The following is a 5881-nucleotide window of genomic DNA, read 5'->3' on the forward strand; positions in this document are numbered from 1 at the left end:
GACATACACGCACGGAGGGAGAAGAAGCCGGCCGGCTTCTTCTTCCCGCAGAGGACACCCGACGCTGGAGGACGACGCTGGAACACGACGATGGATGATCNCAACGGGACCAGGTAAGTGATGGATAAACCCGAACTTTTCTCACTGTATTTTCATACAGTGAGAAAAGTTCGGGTTTATCGATAATTGTAACTTTTTGAAGCCCGTACCAAGGTCGGGTTTATCGCTCAAGTGGTTAATATGATTTTTTGTGTGTGTGTGTGTGTGTGTGTGTGTGTGTGTGAAAGAAGGGGCAAGCAGGCAGGTGACAGAGGAAACTGTATCATTGCAACAGTGCATCATAGGGGGTAACAATTTTGGTATTTAGGGATAGCAGGGCTCTATAATTCTACAATCCTGGCTAATCAGAGTTACATTTACAGTGTTTACATACATGAATACAAACATTTTTACAATTTTAAACTAGTTTACTTGGTTTGCAGACAGAACTTTTGTTTGGAATCAACTTTTACTAATGCTTTCATTTAATTGTGTGGAACCTAGGGTTACAAAGGTGAAAGGGTGCCATTTTACAACATTTCTTTATTATGAGAAAAGTTTACGATGTTGACTGCTCTTTCTTTCTGCAATTTCTGTCTAGGCAATATTCATCTTTGTGGTGTTATCACAGAAAAATGGATCAATAGTTACAAGCAATCTAAGGCTGTAAGTAGTGAAGAGTTAAGTTAAGTACTGTCCCCAAAACCAGTTCTCCCCTCCTATTGTGTGTTACTTTACCCATCTCCTAGATTGTAAGCTCTTTGGGGCAGGGTCCTCTCCTCCTATGTCTGTATTCGTCTGTCATTTACAACCCCTATTTAATGTTCAGCGCTGCGTAATATGTTGGCACTATATAAATACTGTTTATTATTATTAATAATAATAATAAAGTAGGTGACCAGGTAGGTTATAAAGCATTCCCAGTCACTATGCACAATGCTAACACTCTGCTGAAAATACCTGAAAGCACAACTTTTCAGAGCTGTCATAAGAATGTGCCCTAAGGGAGGCTGGATCTTGTAACCACAACTGACCACTCCTGGAAGTTTATGGGCATTTTACAGTCCCCAATGAACAAAGTTTTGCAATACAAAATCCTAGATAATATCAAAAGGTATGAGGTTAAAAAAGGTTTAACCAAACACGAACTCTAGTATCTTTATAGATAGTCTTCCTCTTTTCTTTACCCTTACAGGGGAAAAAAAAGGTTATACCGCACTACAGGTTTATGCTCTTTATGCAAATTGTTATGCTGTTATTCATAATGAGACAATTTGTGTTTCTTAAAGGACACAACTTGTAAGCAATGGCCGACACACAGAATAAATCTACTGGCTGCAGAAACACATTACCAATTAAAACATTACCTGCTTTATTCATTTCATTGCATGCTGGAGCTGCTGTGTTACGGTCCAGGAGCAACTTGAGGCTGCCAGATAGAAATTCTGTTTGCATGGAATTCCTTTCTGAAGACAGAGGAATGCAAGTGTCAGTAACATCCGTTCACAGTGCCTTGCTTCAGGCTATACATACACAATACAAGGAACTGATGAAAGATGCTGAGTGGAAAAAGCAGACTATGCTAACTATTCACAATCCTCACTACTGTTCCCTATACATAATAAAAAGGAAGTTCCACACAAACCCATATTACAATAGAGAAGTTAGATATCTCACAGGCATAATTATTCAACTTATATAAGGGGTAAATAGCCTGACACCCTAAGAAGTGGCCATATGCAATTTTTTGTAGAAATAGTTTATCAGCATCACAGATTTCCTTTAGATAAAGCTCTTTTTTTAAGGCATAGTAAGACAAAGATAACTAAAGAAACTGTACATACTGTTTCAAAGGTTGCACAAATCTGCCACATCATATTATCAGCAATTATATTTCATGCACTGACCCTGGCACTGATTCTATTTAATATAAGGTCCTTAAAGTGGAACTAAAGTCCCACTTTGAAAAATCCACAATCAGGTGTTTAACAGAAAGGGACAGGCGATATCCTTTCTGCAATAACTTTAATTACCTGTCCAACAGCTGCCCAGCTGTCAAATTTTGCTAAGCTGTGCATGCAAATATAGTGACTGGCATTTCTGAAAATGAAGCAATTATACTAATCATCTGGCTTTGTGTCAGTGACACATTACAAGTATGAAGATCTCAAAGTGAGAAGTACTTATCCACAAATGCAAGGTCAGCCTTAAAGTGTTACTGATAAAAGTTTTTGTCTAAAAAGTGAACTCTAGACAAAATATTTTGTAAACTGCAGGAAAACATAATGTGAAGACATATACATTCCCTACTTATGTACAGATAAGCATTTCATTTAAACACATTTACCACACTGCATAAACTAACAAATGACATACAATGTTTTCAAACATTTCATCTTCCTTGTTTGGTTTTCTTTGTCATCTCTACACCTCAAGCCTCCGCACCTACAGTCTATCAGCCTCGTCATCTCCTGTCCAGCAAGTATGGGCTGACCACAAAGCATAAAACATGTCACAGTTATAATGTTAAATCATAATCGACAATCATCTTACTAGCAGATCTGTGTATATATCACAAGGTGATACAGAGACAGGGTTAGCTATGTAAAATTGTATTACCCTCATATCCCGTGTTCACTGGGATAGGAAGTTATCAAAATCTCTGCAAGACACAGAGCGTACCAAGAGCAGTATAAGATTCTTATTATAACCCTTTCAAATTACTACTACAAAAAAAAATTGATTGCAGTGTTTTAAATGAAACACGTGCTCAAATACAACAATTGCCATTGCTAGCGTGAAATCTGCAAAGACACTGGCCTGGAACAAGTGCAGGAAGTGATGAGGGCTCATCATACACTCACTTGTTACAGATCACCAGCACAGGAAGTAGTTAAGCTAACTGGATCCAAATAGTATTCAGGCAACTATGATTTTCAGAAGAAAACTTAAACAGTGGCACCCTGTGCTATTCTCTCAACACAGGATTAATGTCAGAAACCTAAATTCATATTTGCTTAAGTCTAAATGATACATTCCTTCTTCCTGTTTTACAAATATGCATTCAATTAGTCCTGTAAGTCCCTCATATCATTTGTAGAGAAGTGATTAATCTTCAAAGAGGCCTTGCCCAGTCTCTGGCAAGCAAGCATTCTATTTAGAGGGAAATAGCCACCATTTGTAAGTTAAAAAGTATTTTTGTAAGTTAAAAAGTATTTTTATAAAAAAAAAAAAATCATGCCCTATCACTTATTAACTCCTCCCCCTGGCTTTTAGTGCCAATGCCCTGTAAGTAATGTGAAATGCATAAGCAGTGCATGCTGGGATAATAGTTCAGTGATGGGACTCCCCCGAGGGATGAGGAGGTGGGCAGGGACAAGTGTTTAGGAATAAGGGTACAGTATTTTGCAGGGTCAGGTGATGGGCAATCTGTTTGGAAGTGAGTCAGTGGGCGGAGTCAAGAGATTCACTCTGTAAGCTTAATGACCAAGGTTGATTTTTACAATATTTGGTGCAAAGAGCGAATGATCCAGTGCCACATATACAAATATTTTCAACAAACATACATTTGTGCATGAAGTAAACATACAAAAGTACTGAAGTAAAATGGTGTGCAGGCTTTGGACATTTAAATACTTACATATTGTTAATCAACAGTTAATAAGTAGAAGACCCTGACCTCTATAGCTGTAGCCATGGTGGAGTAATGTATCAAAAAATCTCAAAGCTAGAACCCTAACTTTAAGGCGAACTTTAGATCTGCCATTTACCACAGAGGTCAGCTGCAGGCTCAACTGCACTCCCAAACAGCTCCTATTAAAACTAATGGGAAGGGTTAGGAACCACTTTGTGCAGGCTCTTGCAGTGGATTGGGGCTGCAGTTGCTGAACGCAGCATTTTGGCCATCCACTTCCACTGATTTTTATGCAACCGGCTTCAACCGTAGCTCACACAGGTTGGAAAGTGGTTGCTGCAGGAGGTCTGAGATAAACCAAAATTTGTTTTATTCAATCAACTTCCTGAAAACATTAAACTGCAGCCTCAACCACATGATGCAAAGTTTGAGTAGGGTTGCGGAAGAACTGCTTTACAACAGCTGTGAGTTGGGGTTGAAGGCGGTTGCATTCAAGTCAGTAGAAGTCACTGGATACTCAACAGCAGCCAGAAGCAACATGTTGCATTCAATATCTGCACCACAACTACCTGCACAAAGTGGTTTTTAACTGCACCCATTCACTTGAAAAAGGTTGAGCCTGCAGCAGAAGGAAAGAGTAAAGTACTAAACACTAAACTATTGAAAATTTTGAGGATATATTGCTCCTAAGTGCTTGCAGCAAGGTAGGTCAGAGAGGACTTCAATATTTTTTATAACATAGCCATTTAAAGTTTCATAGTTCTATCTAAGCAAAATAGTTTATCTGTGTTGACCTGTTTTGTGACGTGTGTAGATGCAAGTATTGGAAATAAAAAAATACCTATTGGTTTCCACAGTGTACACAGAAATGTTAGGATCATAGGTAAGAACATGGGTATATTATATAAATCAGATAGTGTTTACAGTATGCTTTATGCAACACAGAGCATTCACAAAAAAAAAAGCTTCTACGGTTTATCAAATTTTCCACTTTGATTAGAGAAATATATTAAGTAATACACACTACCAACTGTAATTAATTGTGCTTTAGTTCTCAAAATAAAATTAGGACTTTCCTACTGAATGGTAGCAAGTCAGCCTCTAAAGATCTTTCTTGTGTAACAAAAGGCCCTTAAATGGAATGTCAAAATAACAGATAACACAAAGACACAGCAATGCTTCCTTCTGATATACAATAGAACTTCCTATCACTGGGTGAAAACTGAAACATATAAAATAAAACATAACAAAAGGGTTGATTATAGGGAAATACAGGAATTATAGGGAATACTTTGTTACTAAACTACAATCAACAGTCAACTGAAAACTCTACTTCTTAAATTAAACCTGTCCCAATCTTAATTTAAAATTAAATGAAAATACCCAATATATACATATTAATGCACTAGTAAAGAAAAACTTCAAATATAAAAAAAAAAATAATTCAGTAATTTGTCACTGGAAACACCCGTTATTGAGCATTTGCAGCAAATGTAGAATGAACATAAATGCCAATTAAAATAATTAGCAGATCCAGACATATTGGTGCCTCCATTGTGAAAAGAACTGAAATGTAATGTTTTAAGCTTCTTCAGCTCTAAAGAACTGAAATGTAATGTTTTTAAGGGACAGGTCAGTGACAAAAGGCATAAGAGGAAACGCTAAATAATGCAGAAAATGAGGCAGGCCCTATCTGACTTGCTGCAGCATCTAATGTACAACATGAGACACAGTGTGCAATGAAACCAGACTAAGCTGATTACAGGAGAAGAGCCTGTACAAATGAGCAAGACTGAATGTAAAGCAGGGGGTTAACTTTAATAAAACATTACTTTAGTTTTATTAAACTGCACTTTATTTTATTAAATGCACGTGCTAAGTAACATAATGCCACTTAAAGACTATGTAACCTTATTATTAACTTATCACATTCTAGACAAGGTAAAGTACTGCACATTTACTAATCAGGCACTTCCTTTTTTTTTAGGGTAAAATATCTTTGCCCTTATCTCACCTTTTTTCCCCTGCACTGTCACCAGCTCACCAAATAACAAATACAATCAGAAAAGGTACCATAGGAAAGGATATCCAGAGTTCACTGAATTGCATACATAATAACAGCAAATAGTTAATGGAGCAGGAGGTGGCCACCAGCATTGAGATGCAACAAACGTCTGTGTATGTATGTGAGTGTGTGTATTATATATA

General features: G+C 37.3%; 1 protein-coding gene across 3 annotated transcripts in view; it reads right to left on the reverse strand.

Annotated features, from left to right (window-relative positions):
• Positions 1 to 5881, reverse strand: part of FER (FER tyrosine kinase) — an 87732-nt gene that overhangs the window by 71198 nt on the left and 10653 nt on the right. For all 3 annotated transcript variants that reach the window (XM_072416106.1, XM_072416105.1, XM_072416104.1), the window contains exon 2: positions 1407 to 1505. The gene's annotated coding sequence lies outside the window, so the exon portion shown is untranslated. The remainder of the gene's footprint in view (positions 1 to 1406; positions 1506 to 5881) is intronic.

Source organism: Pyxicephalus adspersus, chromosome 6 (genome assembly GCF_032062135.1).
Source record: "Pyxicephalus adspersus chromosome 6, UCB_Pads_2.0, whole genome shotgun sequence".
Classification (NCBI taxonomy): domain Eukaryota; kingdom Metazoa; phylum Chordata; class Amphibia; order Anura; family Pyxicephalidae; genus Pyxicephalus; species Pyxicephalus adspersus.